This window comes from Lepidochelys olivacea (assembly GCF_965140295.1).
Source record: "Lepidochelys olivacea isolate rLepOli2 genome assembly, chromosome: 1".
Classification (NCBI taxonomy): domain Eukaryota; kingdom Metazoa; phylum Chordata; order Testudines; family Cheloniidae; genus Lepidochelys; species Lepidochelys olivacea.
Genome location: NC_140411.1, coordinates 109,251,087 through 109,274,407, shown reverse-complemented (window position 1 = coordinate 109,274,407; position 23,321 = coordinate 109,251,087). Strand labels below are relative to the sequence as shown.

Genomic DNA, 23,321 nt, shown 5'->3' with positions numbered 1-23,321 from the left:
TGGACCCCTCCCAACCTCCACCCCCCTGTTGGAATGCCAGTGTTTTTCCACTGGAAGACAAAGAGTTGCCACCTTACACAAGAACTATATAAGGCAGGGAACTGACATCATCATGGGTCTCCTCTGCCTCCGCAGCCAAAGACACACAGAAAAACACCTGGAAGCAAGAACTGAACTTGGGGGAGAAGAGTTGAGCCCAAGCTGAAAGGGCGTCTAGCTTGCGAGTTAAAATATCTGAGGTTTCAAGCTGCAGGCCAGTGCAGCTGCCTTTCAAGACTTTCTTTAATCTGTCTGTAATAATAGCTAGGGTGAGAAATTACTATTTGTAAACAATTTCTTTAGTGAAACAAGCTTAGTTTGGTTTCAGAGTAGCAGCCGTGTTAGTCTGTATTCGCAAAAAGAAAAAGGAGTACTAGTGGCACCTTAGAGACTAACCAATTTATTTGAGCATAAGCTTTCATGAGCTACAGCTCACTTCATCGGATGCATTCACTTGGTAATCTGCTTTGTTCTGTCTGCTATCTCTTTAACCATTTAAAATCTGCCTTCTATAGTTATTACATTTATTTTGCTTATTATTAAACACAATTTCTAACTGGGGTGGAGGGGAGAAGTCATGCACATCTCTCTTCACATTGAGGAAGAGGGTGAATTTTTATGAGCTTGTGCTGTGCAGATTTTTTTTTATACAGCGCAAGATGGTATTATTTTGGGTTTATCTCCCAAAAGGGGTGTGCACATGAGTGCCAGGTGAGTCCTCTCACACAGACCTGACTTCTATCTGTGTCTGTAGCGGGGTATGGCCCTACCTGTGTAAGTGTGTGCTGCAAGAGGCCAGAGAGCCTAATTCAGCAAAATAGGGAGAGGGAACCCAGGTTGGTAGAGCAGAAGAGGCTCAGTTAAATCCCAGTACATCAGGTGGCATTTTGGACGGGGGGTCCAACCCATCACAGTCAGAATCAGGCTCACAGAATGCATCACCTCCATTAAAAAAAGCAAAAAGAAAAAAAAAATTAGCAACCACCAAACATGGAGCTAAATTCAACTCTCAGTTACAATATTGCAGATGAGGAATAATGCTATCAAAGGCAATGGAATTAGTCTGATTTTATGCTGGTATAACTGACAGTGGAATTCTTCCCTTTTGCTATAAATGGAATGATCAATTGACAGATACTATTGTTAAATAATACATTATGATTACATGGACCTCATCTGGAATTCTGATTTTGAACCTGTGATCTGAAGTCTGTGCCTGATTCTCTGCTCTCTTACACAAATGTAAATGCGGAGTAACTCATTTTAAATCAGCAGTATTATACAAGTGTGAAACCAGCACAGTAAAATAAATAATATTAATCATATTTAACTCCACAGATCTCAAAGAAATTTACAAACAAAAGTAAGTATCAGTGTTCTTGTTTTATAGATGGGGAAAATGAAGCTTAAAGAGGTGGAGTGACTTAAATGAGAGGAGAATCAAGCCCTCAGTCTTATGAAAGGTCATATTGAGGTCTCAATTCTTCACTTCCTTGCACCTGTCATTCACACCTATGATTGCAATGCCAGTGTAATATGCGACTAATTCAGAATGGTAGCGTTTTTCACCCCCTTTGCACAGGTACAAATGTCTATGCACGCCATTGGAGTATCAAGTCCTCAAACCCATATGGAAAGACATATTTGGCAGCCCAGCTTCTCCCGCACATTCCAACAAATTTAAATGTTACCCGTGGCATGCAGCTGGCCAACAGAGAATGATTCTCCAGTGGCATAGTGTCATTTATGCATTTCCCATCGAAAGATGTACCCTAGAGGTTGCTAGCTTCCCTAGTGATCCCCTTGAAATTCCTTTGGGTCCATTTGCTGCGTGCAAGTTAGAGCAGTCTCCATTTAGCTCTTTGTCCCTTTAGCTCTTTAGCTCTTTAGATGTACCAGACTGTTCAACTGTTAGAAATGCACTGATAGGGCTGGCAAGAACTGATAACTCTGTTATTTTATGGTAAACTAGAAGTCTTACAGAATAAAGGTAAGTCTTTCAATCAAGTCTTCAAATCTCCTACAATTCTGAAGCGCTATGTTCTGACTGATGGGAACTTTTTTTCTTTCAATAGATTAAAACATTACACAAGTTTGTTAAATAATGAGAACAAGATTATGACAATACTGAAATAATTCTATGGATGTGTGTGCATGTGTATGTGTTTGTATTATTATTAGTCATAGGCTGGGACCCCACAGTGCTACGTGCTGTACAAACACAGAACAAAAAGATGGTCCCTGCACCAAGAAACTTACAATTTAAGTATATTAAATGACCTCAAAAAGGCACCTAGGCCCAAGTTTTTAAAGGTATTTAAGTGCCCAAATAGGTACTTAATGAGATTTTTGAAAACACCTAGGTGCTTACCTCCCACTAAACACTTATCTGCATCTTTAGGCACCTCAATACCTTTAAAAATCTGGTCCCTCATAAGTACACACCAACAGTAATAGTCACTATAAAATTAATCTCCATTTTTGTCAGCTATAAATTAAAAGATCTGGTCTTTTAAAGAGGCTTCCCAGAATCAGAGAAGTGCAAAGGTGGCTTTCATATCAATGCAATTACATACGTACAACTACATCAGTGCAAAAAACCCTCCATGTAGACAAGCCCTTAATAATGCTACCTTTGTTCTGAAACAATTAGAGTTTACAATCACTGTCAAGGTTCCTTTCACACTCTGAACTCTAGGGTACAGATGTGGGGACCTGCATGAAAGACCCCCTAAACTTATTCTTACCAGCTTAGGTTAAAAACTTCCTCAAGGTACAAACTTTGCCTTGTCCTTGAACCCTATGCTGCCACCACCAACCGTGTTAAACAAAGAACAGGGAAAGAGCCCACTTGGACATATCTTCCCCCCAAAATATCCCCCCAAGCCCTACACCCCCTTTCCTGGGGAAGGCTTGATACAAATCCTCACCAATTTGCATAGGTGAACACAGACCCAAACCCTTGGATCTTAAGAACAATGAAAAAGCAATCAGGTTCTTAAAAGAAGAATTTTAATTAAAGAAAAAAATAAAAGAATCACCTCTGTAAAATCAGGATGGTAAATACCTTACAAGGTAATCAGGTTCAAAACATAGAGAATCCCTCTAGGCAAAACCTTAAGTTACAAAAAGACACAAAACCAGGAATATACATTCCATTCAGCTCAGCTATTTTACCAGCCATTAAACAAAAGGAAATCTAACACATTTTCTAGCTAGATTACTTACTAACTTAAGGAGTCATGAAGAGCATTCCTGATCTGTTCCCAGCAAAAGCATCACACAGACAGACAGACCATTTGTTCCCCCGCACCAGCTTTGAAAGTATCTTGTCTCCTCATTGGTCATTTTGGTCAGGTGCCAGCGAGGTTATCTTAGCTTCTTAACCTTTTACAGGTGAAAGGGTTTTGCCTCTGGCCAGGAGGGATTTTATAGCACTGTATACAGAAAGGTTGTTACCCTTCCCTTTATATTTATGACAATCACAAACTAGAATATTCCCCATCAAGTGTTGCCATCTATATCAGTACAATTATAATAAACAGTGTGGTACTTTCCAAAGACCTGTTTACATACACCAGTCTATTACTAAACCCTGACAGCACCGGGCCAGATTCCCTTATGCACTCTGGATAGCACATTGCACCATGAGTAGTTCCATTGCCTTCACTTTGAGTCAGGTGTTCCATACTCTGACCCATCATCTTTTAATTTTAGATATTTTTGTGAACAACACTAAGAGAGAATGGAGTCACTTCACTATTTAAAAACCAAGCAAACAGCCAAAACTTCCAGTACTTTTACTGCTTCCTGTACTTTACTTACTTACTCCAAAACTTCCAGTAGTTTACTCACTTACTTTTACTGTACTAGACCTGCTAAATCCTCTGCACTTTAAACTAATTTAAATGTACCAAATAAGTCGTTGCAGTAAAAGCAGCAGCAGCAGCAGCAGCAGCAGGGAAATAACCTTTTTCTTAGGAAAATCCAGAAGTTAATTCATACAGGTGATTTCCAGTGTCTGTTATGGAAATTAAATATAGTAAGTTGTTTGTTAACATGAGCAGCAAGCATTTAACAATTACAGCCTGTCATCTTACTGTAAATCATTTTAGTGTACATATACTACAGTAGCTCTCATTAAGTTAGCTGAATACTCTCAGTAATACAAAGAAAGCTGTCTGTGTTATTCTCTGTGAAAACATTACTATTCTAAAATGCTGATCTTCATGGCAAAAAACAAGCACTAATTGATGAAGACTGAGAAGAAGCAGTATTTTCCCTAATTTTCCATAATAGGGATTCTAGCACTTTCCTTTGAAGCTTCTGGTACTGAGCACCATTAGAGAAAGATTCCTGGACTAGAAGGTGCAATAGTCTGTTTTAGCAATTACTGTTTCCTCATTGATATTTTAGGTTTCAGAAGTCCTCTCAACTATATGTAATTGTAGAAATCATTGGTGATATCAAATCCCTATGCAAGGTTTAGTCCTTTTGTTTCATACCAAACACTATTTTTGCTATACTGTTAATGCTTTCATGCATGATACACAGAGGCTGCATATTACATAAAATCAGGTAATATTAAAAAAGTACGTGCCCCTCCAACATATTTTTGTTCTGCAAATGCCAGTTTCAACTTTAACACATTACAAGCTTTTTACAGTAATAGCTCCTAGCAATCTTGGGTCTTTACATGTCCCCATCATTTTGGTATCTGAGGGCCAGATTTGTAAAGGGATTTATGTACCTGAACAGGCAGATAGGTGCCTAAGTCCACCATGTAGGCACCACTGACATTTTCAAAGCCTTAGTTCAGTTGTCATCTAACCCTATAGGTACCTAAGTACCCGTGGTGCCGAAGGGCCAGATTTTAAAAGGGATTTAGGTGTTGCTCAGCTGAGCAGAATAATGCCTAACCCTGAGGAGGTCTGCCACCTTGTGAAATGTTCAGCCCCAAGTTAGGCAGCTCTGTGCTGCCTTGGGTGCCTAGAGCATTCATGGGGATAGAAAGGGATGTTCAGAAGCCAGTCAGCCGAGCAGGGAGCTGCTTAAAGTAGCCAGGAGTGAAATCCTGAGAGGAGGAGCAGGTAGAGAAGAGGTGTTTAGGTGCCTAGGTGGCTGACCTGGTGTGTCTGGTTGACAGGCCAAAGGTAGGTACCTCCCTCAGGATCCTCAGCCTTGAACTTTCTTCTGGAGTTAAGCCGCTGACCTGGCTTAGGTACCTAGGCAGCCCATTTCCTAGAAAGAAAGAGCGTGTTTCAGCTGCTTTCTCTCTCTCTTTTTCACACATGTGCTCCGCACACTTTATACCTATCTCATGCTCAACCTATATTTCCCAATGCCTGGCAGAAATGTACACACCAAGGGGGGACTAGGTGGGGCCTCAGTGGTAGCTCTGAAAATGCCTGCGGCACCTACAGGGTGCACTTAGGTGCTTATCTGCCTCTTTAGATGGCTAAATCCCTTTAAAAATCTGGCCCTAAGTTTCCACTGGTCCACATTTTCAAGTGACAAAGCGCTGCTGCCACCCCACGGCTCACAAGCTGCCCAGACCCTATCTCAAGCTGAAGTCCCGAGGCCTCAAATCAGGTTTTTTAAACTAGGCAGGGGAAATATCTGTCTTTCTAGCAGGGCCTGGTCCCATAGGCATGCTCTGAGCATGCCTAGGACCTGATATCTATCATCCCCCACAGAAAGGCAGGCCAACAGGGGGCGGGAAGGGCAAGCACAGCATCCACACTAAAGAAGCTAGAGGCACAGGGAAATCTAGGGTAAGACTGAGCCGGAGAGAGAGATTGTTTCAGCTGCGAGGGCATAGGCTAGTCGTGGTTGAGGATCCTGATTGGAGAGAGGCACCTATTCCTGGCCCGTCAATCAGTGGCAACAGTTCAACTGCTTAGGTACCTAAACGCCTCAGTATTTCACTCCTGGCTAGTTTAGACAGCGGTTGGCTTCTGAAAATCCCTTTTTTTAGATACTTGACTCTTCCCAGGAACTCTGTGGGGAGCCTGGAAAGCATCTAGCTGCCTAACTCATTCACTGGAGCAACTCCTAAATCCTTTAAAAATCTGGCCAGGTGTAACTCATAATCCTTAATTTAGCCTCAGTCACCCTTGTGGGGCAGGGACATACTATCTCCCTCTGTTATACAGATGGGAACTGAGGCCCAGAGAGATGACACTGCACACGCCTGATGGCGGAGAGTCAAATACATACACTGCACACCGGAGTAGTTTGGGTATAAATGGCAGTGAAGACAGCAAGGCACTGCATAGGTGAGTTAAGACATCCTGAACCCTGTGGGTATGTAACCTACACAGCTCTCTATACCACAGGCACCAATTTTTCAAAGTGCCAGGGGGTGCTCGACCCCCGGCTCCATCTCAGGTCCCCCCCACTCCACCCCTTCCCCCAAGGCTCCTCCCCACCCTGCCTTTTCCTGCCCAGTTCCGCCCCCTCCCGTGAGCGTGCTGCATCCTCGCTCCTGCCCCTTCCCTCCCAGCCTCCTGGACGTCGTGAAACAGCTGATTGCGGCGGGAGGCACGGGGAGGGAGTGGGAGGCACTGACCTGCGGGGCCCACCAGCGGGCGGGAGGAGCTCAGGGATGGGGGGGAGCTGATAGGTGGCTGCCAGTGGTTGCTCAGCGCCCACCATTTTTTCACCCTGGGGGCTCCAGCCCCAGAGCACCCACGGAGTTGGCGCCTATGCTCTACACGCTCCCCCGCCCCCAAGCAGAGCCTCCTCCCCCACCCCTGTTTACATGGCTGCTTTTAGAAGTGTAGTGTCCCACTGCTGGAGCCTTTCCTCAAATCAGGGAAGTGGGGAAAGGCTCTGGCAGCTTCCCCTGCCGGAGCCTTTCCCCACTGTTCCCCCCCCGCCAGAACCTTTCACTGCCACATGTAGCTACACATTGATGTGAGTGTGGAGGCAGCTTGTTTTTCATTGTGGCGTGTGGCTCCATGAACCCTACACACTGCCGCAACTGGCACCTTAAGTGTCTTGCCCAAGATCACACAGTGTCCGTGGGAAAGTAGAGAACTGAACCGAACTCTCCTGAGCCCCAGGCTAGTGCCCTAATAACTGTATCATGCTTCTTCACTGATCTATGATACATGGCACTCAGACTTTCGAGACACTCAGGCTATGTCTACACTACCACTTTTGTTGGTAAAACTTATGTCGCTCAGGGGGCATGAAAAAAACACAACCCTAACCAACATAAGTTACACTGACAGAAGCGCCAGTGTGGACAGCGCTATGTTGGTGGGACGTGCTGTTCGTTGGGGGTGGTTTTATTATGCTGATAGGATGGCTTTCTCCTGTCAGCATAGAGCAGCTACACGCTAGATCGTACAGCAGCGCTGCAAGATCTGTAGTGTAGACATAGCCTGAGTCGATCATAAATGCTGCCTTTAGAACACCATGCTCAGGAGAAGATCTTAAAGCATATAATAAAAATTATTTCGAAGAACAGTCAAGTAGCCCTACTCCTCTGTAATTGTACTTGGAAATACAATGTCAGAGACTGCTTATGCTGGAAAAAGTTAATCTGGTCTTCATTTCCCTCCAATTTCTAAAAATAGATTAGAATTAAATGTCATGTACTTTTGGAATGTGTGTATTTGGTAGCTAACAAACTCACTATTTATGATCTCGGAATTCTTTCCATGGAAACTATTATAAGGCCACTATTATCATCAAGCAGCAATTAAGGCTGGTTCAGGAGTGTGTCGGTATTTTAGAGAGCCATTAGGGAAAGGGCAGGCCTGTAGCCTTAAAATTCCACTTGTCCTGCAGAAAAAGAGTGTGTGTGTGTGTGTGTAAAAATGTATAACACATGCATTATTTCCCAGGAACTCAGTGGCATTCAATGTAATTCATCTTACAGAGCCTCTTGTCCCCCACCACCACCATAGCACGGGGGCACTTTTAAGTACCCTGGCTGTATAGTCATAGATGGTATTTTAAATCCCTGACAATATTTAAACCGAAATTAAGGCTCCAATCCACAAGATGCCAAGTGCTCTCAACTCCCATTGAAGTGAAGGGAGTTCATCGCCTTGCAAAATTGGGCCCTTTGTGTAGTGAAAAAGGGTCAGCTTCTCAGTTATCTCAAGGCCCCTTTATACCTGTCTGGGAATATAAAAGAGCCTTAAAGTGAGTATAACTGTACTCTAATCGTAAGATCCCCTTAGATTGCCAGAGTGGTGTAAAGGGGCCTCAGTGTAAATGAGAATCAGGTCCTCAGTTATTAATGTAAGCTGTCCCTGTGGAAAGCGCTGATATTTACTCATATCCTAATCGGAGAATAGAGCATTTATAGCACTGTAACAGTTTGTTGCATAGAATAAGATTGGGGATGGATGGATGCTGATTGAGAACAAACAAAAACAAACAAACAAACAAACAAAAAGTTTGTGTAAAGCATCAGAACTGGATTTGGGGAGAAAAGTTACTCCAGGGATATAGCTTATGAGTTTATTTTAATTTTAAAAATGCAGCCAGGGAAAATTTAACAATTTGGTTCGGTGTACAAAATTAATGGGATCAACAGAAACTGCCTGGAACTTTATTGTTTATACTATAAATAGGTACACTTAAAAAACTTAAAGCTTCTCTGCTATTGAGTACTGTAGTTAAAGATGAGAATGGAAAAAATACAGATTTTTATAAATAGGCACAAATATTAGGTGTAATAAAATTTCTACTTTCTAATAGGATACCTGAGTCAATTATTGTAAAAAGCATGCAGAATATATTTGGGTTTACCCTCCAAAAGGCGGTGTGCACTTGAGTAACTGGGCAGTTCCTTAGCTGAGCCTTTCCACACAGAGCTGATCTCAGCATTTGTGTGTATAGCTGCAGCTGGGAGTGTTCCTACCTGTAAGTGAGCTGGTAATGTGCAGCCTGAAGCCTGGGAAAGGGCTTGGCAGACTTGCTTCACCAGTGGTGTAAAGAGAGCCCAGGCTGCTCAGTCAGGCAAGCTCAGTGGTACCCCAGTTTCAGGTGGCACCCAGTGGGGGGGAACCCCTCACATAGACTTTATATTATATATTACTTTAATATGATTATATACTATATTTAATATGTATTATTTTATGTTTTGACATTATAAACACAAAAATATATGATAGTATTGAAGTGAAATGATTTGACATGATCAAAACAAAGCATTTTGATGTTTCAGAATGTCCATTCCTCAAGGAATTTAGAAATGTAGACATTTTGTTCTGACTCTGAACAAAAATCAATTCAAAATGTCAAATTTTCTGCAGGACAGAAAGTCCATTTTCCAATCAGGTCTACAACTAATACTGGACCATGTATTGAGCTTACGTAAGCTTTCTTCTGTTTGAACAGCAGCTGGACAATGAGGGACAACCCACTTATGCAATACTCTGAACCACATGGCCAAAGCATGATTAGCATTTAGAACAAAAATATGAAGGGAGAAGCACTGAGTTCTATCCAATTCACATTCTGAAGGCTTTCTTCACAGTCCCAAGGACTAGAGCAGGCGTGGCCAAGCTGAGCCTGAGAAGGAGACAGAATTTACCAATGTACGTATCCAAAGAGCCACAGTAATATGTCAGCAGCCCCCCATTAGCTCCCCAACCCGGCTCCCAGCACCCCTCACCCACCGGCAGCCCTGCCGATCAGGGCCTCCTGCTCCATCCCCGCACCTCCCGATCAGCTGTTTTGTGGCGTGCAGGAGGCTGGGGGGGAGGAGGGGGGAAGGAGCGAGGGCACGGCAGGCTCAGGGGAGGGGGTGGGAAGGGATGGAGTGGGGGAAGGGCCTGTGGCAGAGCCAGGGCTTGAGCAGTGAGCACCCCTGGGCCCACTGGAAATTGGAGCCTGTAGCTCCAGCCCCAGAGTTGGTGCCTATACAAGGAGGCGCATATTAACTTCTGAAGAGCCACATCAGATGCATCCAATGAAGTGAGCTATAGCTCACGAAAGCTTACGCTCAAATAAATTTGTTAGTCTCTAAGGTGCCACAAGTCCTCCTTTTCTTTTTGTAAAATAAGGATATAACAGATGCCTTGGTGGTCAGCCAAGAATGAAAGACTTTCCTTTATACCCTTGGATACTAAGCCTAATTTCCTCAGGCACTATTCCTTCTTGAAGTCTCCTCCTCTCTCCCTTGATAGTTCAGAAACTCATAACATTTAATCAAGACCATTAGCAAAACAAGGAATAACAATGTTCTTCTTTCTTAGCTGTTACCTTCAGAGCTTCAGTTTCCATACTAATGCACACAACAGAGACCCTCTCTTTTTGCAAACAGCAATACCTATTTTAGTGGCCTATATAGCAATACCTGTTTTAGTCAGAGTACCAGAAAGTCACTTTACAGAGGGGCTGATTAATTTGCATTATGGCAGTTAGGCATTCACTGACTAAAGTCAGGTTATTTTCATTTTCCTAGTTAACTTTTAGTGTCAGTCTTATCAAACCCTTCTCTGTATCCATAACTTCCCCAAGCCGTGGTTTTAAACTTATAGGGTGTGGTTCTGGGGTTTTTTTTCCCCCACTTTTTTTTTTACTTTTAACTCAATAGAAATAAATTATTGTTTGTCTCCATTATTATGTGAAGAAACTATTGTCATATGACCCCTTTTACTTGTCTAGGCTAGAATATCATCCAATTAGAATAACTCTCCTTAAGTGGCAGTTGCTCATAGTGCAAATAATTTGGCCATTTTTGCCTACAGCATTTCTAGAGGAGAGGGGCTGGGGGAGGTAGAGAGATGCAAGAAGTATAAGGACCATCCCTTCTGATGGATGAAAGCCAATGGATGTAGGTAAGTAGAGGAGGATTGGGAGTGGAATTTTCAAAACGATTAACAGAGTAAGGTGCCCATCTCTGACAGAAAATCAATGCAGTTGGGTGCCTAACTTCCTTAGATGCCTTTGAAAATACTACTCAAGATACATTATTGATGGCTACTGTCAATGCCTCCTAGAAAGAGGCACAAATGAGCTGTCACACAATATTGGCAATCTCAAATATTCCCTAAGTGGGTAACCGCCTCTGATCACTCTTCTGGAATCTTCTTATGTCCTAGCTCCCTATCAGTCTTTTAAAGGTGTGTTTTGGAGATTGCATTGGTTTCTTTGGCTGACCTCCTGCTCCTGACAATGGACAAGAATCTGCCTCTATTCTGTCTATAAATAGGCTTTGATAGCACTGAAATTGTTAACTCACCTACAAACACTGGCTGGAGGGGATGGTTGTTCTCGTAGCCTTGTTCCCTCTGATAGAAAATATCCCAGAGATTGATGTTAAGTTCATCCTCTGTGATGTCTCTCTTATGTGAAAATCTGAAGAGTATTATTCTGTTACTGCTGGGGGACTTCTGCAACAAAATATTAAAAATTCTGTGCACAATATTTTAAAATTCTGTAAAATTCTGCAAATTTTATTTGTCACTATAACACTACGTAGTCACGCCAGTTTCAATTATTTTGGTAATTTATTTCAAAATACCTGTCAGCAAGTATGTTTGTAACAACACAAAAATTTCCCCAGGAGTAGAGAGTTAAAGAAATCCCTATTACAACCCAGTTCCTGTTTCTCTGCCCCCTTCCCTCCACCCCCCCCCCATGAGCCCAGCAAGGGACCAGACATCCACAACCCCTCCCCACACTTGTGGGCCCCCCAAGCCAATAAAGCTGAACTCCCTCCTCCCCAGAGCCCAACCACAATCTCCCCCAGCCCACATAACTGCACACTTCCTCCCCGCTCCCGCCCCGAGCCCAGCAGTGCTGGGAACTGAAGCTGCCAGGAATCAGTTGCAGGGGTGGGCAAACTACGGCCCGAGGGCCACATCTGGGCCTCCAGACGTTTTAATTTGGCCCTCGAGCTCCTGCCTGGGGTTGGGGATTTGCCCCGCTCCGCACAGCTCCTGGGAACAGTGGCATATAACCCCTCCGGCTCCTACACGTAGGGGCAGCCAAGGGGTTCTGCACGCTGCCCCCGCAGCTCCCATTGGCCAAGAACCACGACCAGCGGGAGATGCAGGGGTGGTGCTTGCAGACAGGGAAGCACACAGAGCCGCCTGGCTACGGCTCTGTGTAGGAGCCAGAGGGGGACATGCCACTACTTCTGGGAGCTGCTTGAAGTAAGGCTGCCTGGACCCTGCACTCCTGCCCCTCTCCTGCATCCCAGCCCCCTGCCCCAACGCTGATCCCCCTCCCACCCTCCAAACCCCTCGGTCCCTGCCCAAAACACTCTCCTGCACCCCCAGCCCCTCATCCTCAGCCCCACCCCAGAGCCCTCACCCCCAGCTGGAGCCCTCACCCCTTCCCACACCCCAACCCCCAGTTTTGTGAGTATTCATGGACCACCACACAATTTCCATACCCAGATGTGGCCTTCAGGCTAAAAAGTTTGCCCACCCCTGCTCTAGCTCCCTCTCCTCCCACCAGCAGCATCTTCTATGTGCAAGCTGGGCTCTGCCTAGTCCACTGGCCCCCAGTGGCAGCTAGCAGCACTGCAGCCCATTTCTGTGTGGGAAAGGAAATTCCGCACACACAATGTTAATTTCTGAAAAAAATCTGCATTGCTCAGTGGTGCAGAATTCCCCCAGGAATATTCTGTAAAATGGTCTGTTCATTTATATTAGAAGTTGCTAAGGGACAGAGATATGGTTTGCAGTGTAATCAGTATTCTGATAACATTCAGTTTTATGTCCCTCTTTTATCCAATCTGAATAGCGCAATCTCTAGTTTCCTGGTGCTGCACTGAGATAGAGGTTCTCATAAGAAAAAGTTGGCTTTAGATCACTGTAGACAGATCATTAGTCAGAAGTGGTGCAAATATGTAGGGGGAAGCCTCTACTGGAACTGGCAGAGATCCCATCTGTTTCTTCTATTAAGAGTGGAAAAGGAAATTCTGAATCTAGAAGTCCTTTTAAGATTCTTTGCTTTTTTGAAGTAACTATAGTGACAAAGACTGTAGGAAAATTCCACCCCCAAATTCCATCTGTGGCATTCCTTTCTCTGTGATGCAGCCTTCAGCATACTTCTCCAGGCCTTCGTTATTATTTATTGACAGTAGTGCCCACAACATTTTAAGTGCTGTACAAGAGAAAGCATAGTCCCTACCCTGAGGCGCTCACACTCTAAAAAGACAAGGCAAATAGACAGACACTTCCAGGACAAGTAGACAGACATGGCACCAAGGATGCCATTACTGGTAGAATGAAGAGGGAAAGGTAAAGAGAACAAGAAAGGCTAAATTGGAAGGGACATGTATAATTTGTCACATTTGCCACTTTAGTGCATTGTGATGTGATTTACACAAGATAATTCTTGAAAACCACCTGGAAGCTTCATCAGCTGCAAAACACAATGGTCTGCTTCCTTAGTGGTCTGCACAGCGCTGGGCATTTTCCCCTTCTGCTCTGCATGCTGCACTGGCTGCCTGCTCATTTTCAAGTGTAATTCAAACTGACTGGGGTTATGAAGTCCAAAATAGTCTGTATTGTGGATAGCTACAAAACTACCTGTCTTCCTGTGTTCTTTCCTGACAGTTAAGGTCAGCTAAGGAACTCTAGCTAAGAGTTCCTAGATCTGAACATCTGAGGCCTAGTGGCAGGACATTCGTGGTGGAGGGTTCGTAATTCTGGAACACGTTTCCGTTATTGGTTGACCAGAAGCCAAGGTTATTGACCATCAGGGCATGAATCTCTTTATGCAGGTCTTTAATTAGAGAAGGCTGGATGTTGGTTATAGCTATGTATAAATGAATAAAATTGGGTGTTGGCTTTGCTTTCTGTAGGGGGAATTGTATGTATTGGTTTTAAATTATTTTGAGGACTAGCTTTCAATTGACAGAATGTTATTGCTTTCAAATTGTGGTCTTAACTGATGTAAAATCACCAATTGGGCTAAACAGTGCATTCATGTTTTTGTTAATTAATTAAATAAGCACGAAGAGGCACAAAACAGCTGAGTGAAAGTGTTCCCAGAATGCACCACCAATGTGTCTTCACCCTTATGCTCAAGGACTACCACTAGGGGTCAAAAGATAAGTCACTCTCCAAAGCCATTCACCCTTGGCTGAAGCTGCCCCCAAAGACATCAATTATTGCTAATTCCGCTGGGGGGAAAAACTGTCCAAAAGGAACTGGACTGAAACCAGTGAGCTGGTTTCACATCCATTTGTAAAAACATTTTTGTTTAACTCAATTTTTTTCCTCTTCAGTAAAACATAAAGCAGTTGTAAAAGTCAAGCCTTCTGATTTTGCCATTTTTCTGTGCATTAGGGTGCCCGAGTAACCTTGATGGGCATGTTTAAGAAATATACTGTGGTGAAACTTTATGCTAATTGCCATCCCCATCCAGGATGGGCATACTGGAAACCCGCGCTTGCCTTTATTTATTTATTTTGTTGTTTCCTCTTCTACAAGACAGAAAGAACAGTCATGAAATCATCTTGTGGGCTTATCTCCTGAGAATTGTTTTCTTCACTTAGGAAAGAATATGCTTTATCACACAATGGGTTTTCTAGCTTTGTGAGGAAACACGTCTTATGTCAGAGTATTTATGTTTTAAGGTGTAACCTGAATCAGTGTAGGAAAAAAAGAAACAACTTTAGAAAATGTTTGGTTTAAAAATTTTATTTGAGCTCAGTGAGGTGAGGTCAGTACATAATAATAGGCTGTCTTGACAACAAAAGGCTGGATCGACATAGAACATGATTGGAATTATGCATGGCATTTATAATGAACCTCATTATGCAACAAGGAAGCCTAATTCTGCCTGCAGTTTGCAATCTTATTAATATTCAGTACTGATGTCAGCATTGAACAATAACTGCCCCCTCCACATGTTATAGCCAGAAACAACAAATAGAAACCTATTTTTTGGTAGCTTTCACATTTTCAGATTTTCTGCGGGAAGAGGGTTTTTGTCATTGTTGTTGCTTTTTAATTAAAAAGAGACAACTGGCTTGGACTTTCCCTTAAAATTTGGCTTCCTTCAGGAAAAAAAAATAAAGTAAGGTTATTATAATCCCTTCTCAACTACCAACATCCCACCAAGTTTTATATTTATCAACCATAAAATGCACTTTACTGTACCTATTAGGCTATAATTTACATCAAGGGGGCTCTGTTATCCCTTTGATGGAATTATATTGTAGTTGGAAATACTATATATTATTCTGTATATTGCTATGGATTTCCATTTTGATTGCTATTATTGAATGTATTGTAGCATTTCCAGTTGCAATGTTGGTTTTAGGAGTTTATTGATCAGCTATAAATGTAAAGGTGATTTTTCTTTTTATGCACCCATGTTCTGAATACCTTTTGAGCTGCTATTAAATACTATTCCATAATTCGGTATTAAATAGTTCATAATAGCAGCTGGAAGCTGGCCAGTAATGGGCATGTTTATTTGCTAAAATAAAACACTGCTATGACACTATTTGACTTTGGAGTAGACATTTTATGTTGAATTGGGAACATGTTAGCAAATGGGAGTCAAATAAAATTCAAGATTTAAGACGATTCAGATTGGCATGTGGCGGAGTTATATGAGCACAAAAAGATGGGGAAACAAGTTTGCACATAGACGAGCTGATCATCTGGCGATGAACTAATATTTACTCAGATTCTTTTTAGAATACAATAGTACTAGTCAGTAACATCTCAGCATGCTGGTTACAAGCAGCGCCCATTAAAATAAAAAGACAGACATCTCAGTTGATCTCAAAATTTTTATGTACGCCTGACTTCCATTGCAATCTATGGGATTTTTGCATGCAAAAGGACAGCAGTATCTGACCAGCAGTACTTTACAAGCTCAAAATAACTATTGTATTTAGCTTACACTGACTTTTTAGTGACTTAAACAAAACCAAAATTGGACACTTTTGTTCCAAAATAGCGCTGACATACAGACTTCCACAAAGATAATAAAATGTGTGAAATCAAAGGTACTTCAGTGTAAGTTTATGTCGACAAGTTTTTACAGTGCTATTTTCCCTTGACCTACACCTCTCATTGTCTCTCAGATTGTAATGGTCTACCCTTTTCTGTTAAAAGATTAAGTTCTAAAACAAGAGGAGATTAAAAATAAACTGGCATAGATCTAAAAGAAGTTTACAATCATTAGACTTGGGATAGCTATTGAATCTGAAAGAAAATAAAAACCTTCAAATTTGCCTGGCTTTCAGTTTATGGGGCTTATGGAAATGTAGATTTCCTACAAAATGTATCACACTGAAAAAAACATTCATCAGTTGAACACTGAATTTCTGGAACTGCCTGGATCTCTGGGAAAATGCTGAGGCAGCATCGCCATTAGCATAGCAGAATGTTAGATTAACAATTGAACTGTCTGAGAAAAGCTGGGCCAATTCATTAAAAAAAATTCATATAACTTTTATGAAAACAACGTGTATATCGCTTAACCTATGCTTATTATTCTTAGGTATTTGTATTGCAGGAGCAAGTCAGGGTCCCAAATCAGGACTGGAGCTCCATTGTGCTATGAATTGTGTAAAGACCTAATAAAAGACAGTCTTTGTCGCAAAGAGCTTGAAGTTTAAATAGCCAAGACAAAGCATGGTGGGGGGAGGATGCAACATATACTCAGAATAATGGGTAGCAGACATCATGTCAGTTCCTTTAATAACATTTATAGTGAGACATGATGTGAACAAGGGGAAGAGGGAGGGTGTGGGCGTTAACAGGAGCATGGGAGTGGGAAAGGAAGGAAAATATGAAGGGAGTGTATTAGAAACAGACAGAAGAGGATGGAGGGGAGAGAGCATGTAGCTGCAGCAAAGAGGCTGTGAGGGCAGGAGGGGCAGAACGTTGGCAAAAGCAATTAGGCAGCAAGGAGGAAAAAATATCCAGAAGCAAAACATAAAGGGGAAAAGAAAGGTTGCTCAAAATTCCAGAAATTCCACTAACACTGGCTGCTTCTGCTCCCACCTCCTTCTGGGGGAGGAGAGGAGGTCTCTTGGCTCTCAGGGGCTGACTCCAGCCACAGTTTCTGTCTCCCCCAGTGCACGACTGGTTGTGCAGTAGTGTCATGAACCTCGGATATGTGTGAGCCCTATACTGTCTCAAATCTGTTATATTCCCTTGCCGTATATATTTGTCATCATCTCTTGTAATGCTTATATGACAAAATGGCATTGTGAATAATGCTTTTTATCGTTAACCAAAAAGTAGTAACTAGCATCTTGAATTTTGAGTTGGGATTTCTTACCTGGTGGGAATCAAATAGTTGAAGTCGAATAGTATTTCCTCTGCTACTTGACTGGTTGAAGTTATCCCGTGTATTCAGGAGGCTCATTAGAAACCATTTTTGATTTGTTGTCTCAGAGGAACTGCTGCATTTTATGTGCTTTCTCTGAGTCAGGCAGACTGATAAGCCCCCCACCCCCGCTGCTGGAAAAAAAAAATCAAACCAAAGCAGGTTTTTGTCTGGTGTCTGTCACATTCCAAAGGCATGGGGTTTCCCTAGCAACCATCTGCCAAGACTTAAGTGATCAACATCTACCCCAAATCCTTGTGAGTGAGTGGCTCTGTGCTGATCCTCCTGGGGGATGTGATGAAAGGCAAAGAGTTACCTGTCTCTTGGATTAGGAGAAAGCAGACACTAAAAAGGTGGGCAGGCTTATCACCAATGCCAGAGTCACAGAAGGAGGGTGGGCACATGGAAGTAGTCTTTACCATCCCCACATCAGATAAGGGTATAGGAGCTTGTTGATGGAAGGGGGAGCGCAAAGACTTTGGAGCTTGATGTGTTCCTCCATACGCTTTGGATACTTATCAAACTGAACTTTATGTGGTTCCCCCATTGCTATATTTAGATGTAGCTTTGATCTGGTGAGGGCGGTTTGCTGCATTCGTCTGGGTTCCATTGCATTCATGCCGCAGTTTGCACATTTCTTTGTTTACTACAACAATTATTTAAAGGGGATGACCAGGCCTAGAAGTATGTCTAACTTGGTTGCTCCTGACTAATTTTGTAATTAGGTTGTTGCCCCTTTTCAACTTAAATGACTAGTTGAAGTTCAGGGCCTTGGGGATATTCCATTTGGAGGTAGAAACTGATGATGGAGTCTAGTTTTTTCTTTGATGCAATCTTGCTTTTTTATAGGGAATGTACAAGGTTTTGTGTCTCCAAACCTAGGAGAAACCAGAAACAAAAAAGAAATAGTTGCTTAGCTTACAGCCTCATGCCTTGTTAGCCAACACCAGACCCAAAGAATCTCTCTCTCTCTAGCTTTTTCCAGGGCCAGACACTGAGCTAACAGGCTGCTACTTGGCTTTCTTGCATTTTGCCTCTGTCTTTCTTTTTCTGTTCTCTTCTCCCTTCCCACAAACACACACATTTTACCCACAACAATACTCAGCAAAAGATCCTCTACCCACCCAGGACTTGTCTACAATTACTGGGGGATCAACGAGCGGCAATCGATACACTGGTGGTTGATTTAGTGGGTCTAGTGAAGACCTGCTAAAGTGACCGCAGATCGCTCTCCTGTCGACTCCTGTGCTCCACCAGATCAAGAAGAGTAAGGGGCATTGATGGGAGAGCGTCTCCCGTCAACATCGCATAATGTGGACCCCGCGGTAAGTAGATCTAAGCTACATTGATTTGAGTTATGTTATTCACGTAACTCAAATTGCGTAGCTTAAATTGAATTTCCACTGTAGTATAGACAAAGCCCCAGTCTAAAACTCCTGTGCAGGTTCACATAACCCTTTTGTTTTAGGTGGGGGTTTGTGATTAACTTTACCTTACTGTTATGCCAACTGAAGGGTGTGTTCATACTCCTCCACCTCACTGGGTTGTTTTTTGACTCAGCACACAACAAGGTTTCACCCAGCTCATAACAATACTTTTTAGGGATCATCATTACTCTAGTAACTGTTTGCCTACAGTTCATAGGTCACAAGCATTAGTAAAGGTTTGGGGGCACTGTGGGATCATGTAGCAGGTCAGTTTATCTCCTGCTGGTTCTACTACTGATCCGTCTGCAGATGTCATTTGTGTGTGCAATTGGGTGTACTTTTTGCTCCAACCTCTGCCGAATCTTTTAGCTCGTCTCCTACTGGTGGTGGTTGCTGCTGAGGGTCGCTGATCTTTGTGTTTTGTCTGCCTGACCTAAATTTCACTGTATCCAGCCCAAGTCCCTCTTGCTGAATGCAAAGGTGGAATAATGAGCTGCTCAGTTTACTGCAGACATGTGGAGCAGCATGGATGAAGCATTTCTCCTCACAATAGACACAGCCTGTGAATCAGCTAGACTACACAGGAGTGAGCACTCATGGGGTCATTTTTAGGTAGAGAAAAAGTGGACAGGAAGAAGGGGTTTAATAACAGCATCGATCATTTTTCCTCTATCTCCTTCACTCTCTCCATGCCTACAATACACAAAAGAATAATTATAAAGGGGCCTTCCATTCGTAGTCTGGGGAATGAGGATTTTTTGCATGTCTGCATAATGCAAAGCTGTTGAAATAACTGTTGCCCTGAAATTCTCTAACAACTTGTAATGTATGGCTTTGAAATCTGGAAAGCTATTGTCAGTTAAATTAATATTTTCGTTGGGACATTAATGTTTTCCCGATGACGTGTGTTCTATTCTAAAAGGAATAGCTCAATCTCTCCGTTCCTGTGTCTGAAGTGGCCATTATTATGATTGCTACTCAGTTTTTATTCAATGGGAAAGTAAATATCTACGTAAGTTAGCATGATAAACTTGTGTATGTTGGCATGAAAGTAACAGCTGTCAATTACAGTACATCCAGGTCTTCAGCAGCTTTGCCATCTTCCATTAAGCAGCGCTTTAACAGATATACACGTACGTACATACACATGCAGAGAGATTTTTACATTAGAACTCAAAAGTATGGGCCGGTTTCTCCAGTCTGCCAAGTTCACTTTGTGCTGTTCAAGCAAAGCAATGCATAAACAGCGAATTTAAACTAGATGGAGAATTCTACATGCATGCTGGGGTAGGGCTGGCAAAGATGGCTCTGCTTTGCCACCTCCTATGCCGGAGCTGCACTGCCAAACATAAGGGAATTAGTACAGGGACAAGTCTGAGGAGGACAAAGGAGGGCAGCCCCCAAGGTGAAGTAAGGTTCCAATACAGCCTCTTACTTGGGGTGTAATGTCCCTAAAGGAGCTAACACCAGTTGCATAAGTTAAAGTTACTCTCTGTGGCAGGAAGGATAAGCTAGTGGTTTGAATCCTAGCATGGGACTCAGGAGACCTACTTCAATTCCTTTCTTTCCTATGTGACTTTGGATTAGATGCCTAGGCATGCTGCTGCTTGGTGGAATTCACAGCCCTGAGTTAGGTGGCCAAGCCAGATACCAAAGAAAGGGATCATTAGAAGCCAGCATGGTGAGTGGGAAGCCACCTAAGGTAACCAGGAGTGAAATTGAGCAGAAAGGGGTGGGATTTAGGGCCCAGCTCCACAAAAGTGGTGGGTTAGTTAGTTACCTAACTCCTGTTGATCTGGGCATTAGGCCCCTGAACGGCAGGCTGGATGTAGGTATCTATCTTCACCTGGGAGTCTCAGATATGAACCCTGTCCTGGAGTTAGGTGCCTAAGTTAGGGTTACCATATTTGAACATTCAAAAAAGAGGACACTCCACATTGGGGTGCTGTCGGCCCCACTCACAGTCCACCCCTGCTCCGCCCCCACTCTGCCCCAGGTCCACCCCCTCCTCACTTGGCCCCACCATGACACCCCTCCTCACCCCCTGACCTGCCGCTGGCTTGCTGTGTCCCTCCTCAGTGTCTCCCACCCACCGCTCGCCTCCTCCCACCTGCCACTCACCTCCTCACTCCCCTGCCAGAAACCCCTATGCACACCCCGAGAACCCCGCCTGCCAATGGCTCGCCGCTTGGCTCCTCACCCCCGTCCACCCACCACTGGCTCCTTCGCCACTCACCTCTTCAACCCGCACTGCCCGCCGCTGGCCTTTATACACAGCTCCCGCCTGCCACTGGCTCGCCACCCGCCTCCTCACCCTCCTTCCTGCTGCTGGCTCCCTCACCGCTCACCGCTTCACCCTCCCCGCCCACCACTTGCCTCCTCACCTGCCCACCCGCCAGCCACTGGCTCCCTAGCCACTCGCCTCTTCACACCCCCTCCTGCTGCAGGTCCCTCAGCTCCTAGGATCAGTGGTAGCCAAGGGTTCTCCACGTGCTGTGCCCACCACAAGCACAAGCTCTGGGGCTCCTATTAGCCCGGAAAAGCGCCAATGGGAGCTTCTGGAGCCCCCCGCCCCGACCTGACCCGACCTGACCCTAGGAGCCAGAGGGACCTGCCGGATGCTTCCCAGGAGCCACCCCAGGGAAGCACCGCCGGGACTCCCCACCTCGCCCCCCTGGCAGGTCCCTCTTAGGGTTGGGTCAGGTCAGGTTGGAGGGGGCGGCGCCGCTGGCACCTGCAAGCCCCGCTCTGCAGCTCCGGCAGCTCCCATGTAGGGTTACCATACGTCCCTATTTTCCCGGACGTTTTTAGATATTTAAAAATTCATCCCGGATGGCGATTTGAGAACTAAAAAGCCGGACATGTCCGAGAAAATATGGACGTATGGTAACCCTAGCCTAAGTCAGGTCAGCTCTTTCTCATGAAAAAAGAGAAAGACCCCAGCCACATTATAGCCAGTAGCTCAGGGGTTAGACAAGCACAAGGGCACTGAGCTCCTTGGCAGGGCCAGGACTGAGGTGGTTTGTGCGTGCCCACTGGGGGGAAATTTAGGCATTTATGGGGATTGAGGAAGAATCCTTCTGTTGACCTAGCTGCATCTATAGTGGGGATTCGGTCAATCTAACTAGATTGCACAAGGCATGAAATTTTTCACAGCCCTGAGCAATGTCGTTCGGTCAACCTAAGTGTTAGGTGTAGAAAAAGCCTTAAATAGAAACTAGAGATGGCTGAATTTTACTTCTGTGAAAAATTTTGAGGTTTTGGAAAGTTTTTCTTCCCAAATCATAAGAAAAAGCCAAAACCGTGTGTGTGTGTGTGTGTGTAAAAAATTCTACAATATTTCATTCTAGAAACACTGAAATGGAAACCTTTTGGTGTTTCCAAAATGAAATTCGCTCTCTGGTTTCTCAGGCTTCTCTGGAGCTCTGGTTCTGAAGCAGCCCAACAGGTAAGTAGCCGCAGCACCGGGTACCCCGCTATAACAGAAACCGGGAGCTGCAGCTAGCTCCCTATTAGCTGCCCAGTCTCCATTCAAAGGCAGTGAGCTGAGCCTAGCCGTTTTCTCTAACTTTCTCTTTGAATGGTGAATAATACACTTTTCATATGTATGGTATCATTTCTATGCCTAAAGAAGGTACGATTTAATAAACTTATTTAAAGAATTGTTCCCATAAAAATGAGAAAAATATCTTTGAGAAAAATACGGACTTTGTCCATAGTTTATAGTGAGCAAATTAGGTTTATGGGTCAAATTTTTCTATCAGACACATGTGGTGCATTACCTTACATCTCAGAAAAGCTATTAGTGCTCTTACAGTATGTACACATGTGCACCAGCAGATTCTTCTACACGCAGCAATCTTTTCCCTTTTAATAAATAGCAATGCAAGAATTATTTGCTCTTTGGTTTTTAAGCTGTAAGATGCAGTTGGCAGAACTGCTTATCACAGGATTTTATTTTTAGTTTTATGGAGATTTGATTATAGGCAAACGAAGAACAGCACATTACATCAAGGATATGTGTGTGGTACTTATGGAAATGAAGGATTTTAATTCAAGGGAATAATCTTCTTTGCTAACCAAGAAAGAAAGAAAGAAAGAAGAAACAGTTACAAGTCTGATTAAGTGAAGCATCAACTTTCCTAACAAAATGTAGGTTAAACTAAAATATGAGTTGAACACTGTGTAGGTGCTAGAGAAAATAAAAATATAGAAGGCCTGGGCCATGAAATCTGGATCCAGATTTGACTAGAGCATTTGCAAGGTTTGGGGCACTTCAGATCTGGGATTATGTGTCACACCCTTTACCAAATAGAACCAAGCCACAAAGTTCTGATACACCTCTAGATCCAGATTTCCAGAATTCAGGGGATCCAGGTTTCCACATGTATAAACCAAACCTTGAATGTTTGTTTTTAATAAACAAATTCCTCTTTAATAAACAAAATTGCTCATAGAGAGGTGGTTACAATGGAGCTGTAAAGCCACAGAGGAGAATGCCTCTGATCAGATGTAAAACAGATAAATAAGATGTAGCCTTGTGTGATAATAAGACAAAGAATCCAATCCAAT

At 43.5% G+C, this 23,321-nt stretch overlaps 1 long non-coding RNA gene across 1 annotated transcript in view; it reads right to left on the bottom strand.

The window, feature by feature from the left end:
- The window catches only part of LOC311515150, a 30,961-nt gene extending 13,452 nt beyond the window's left edge, over positions 1 to 17,509 (bottom strand). The window contains exons 1-4 of the long non-coding RNA XR_014710063.1: positions 17,275 to 17,509; positions 11,252 to 11,402; positions 3,954 to 4,060; positions 810 to 981 (exon numbers count right to left, since the gene is read on the bottom strand). This is a non-coding gene — a long non-coding RNA (uncharacterized lncRNA). The remainder of the gene's footprint in view (positions 1 to 809; positions 982 to 3,953; positions 4,061 to 11,251; positions 11,403 to 17,274) is intronic.
- Positions 17,510 to 23,321: the final 5,812 nt, after the last annotated feature.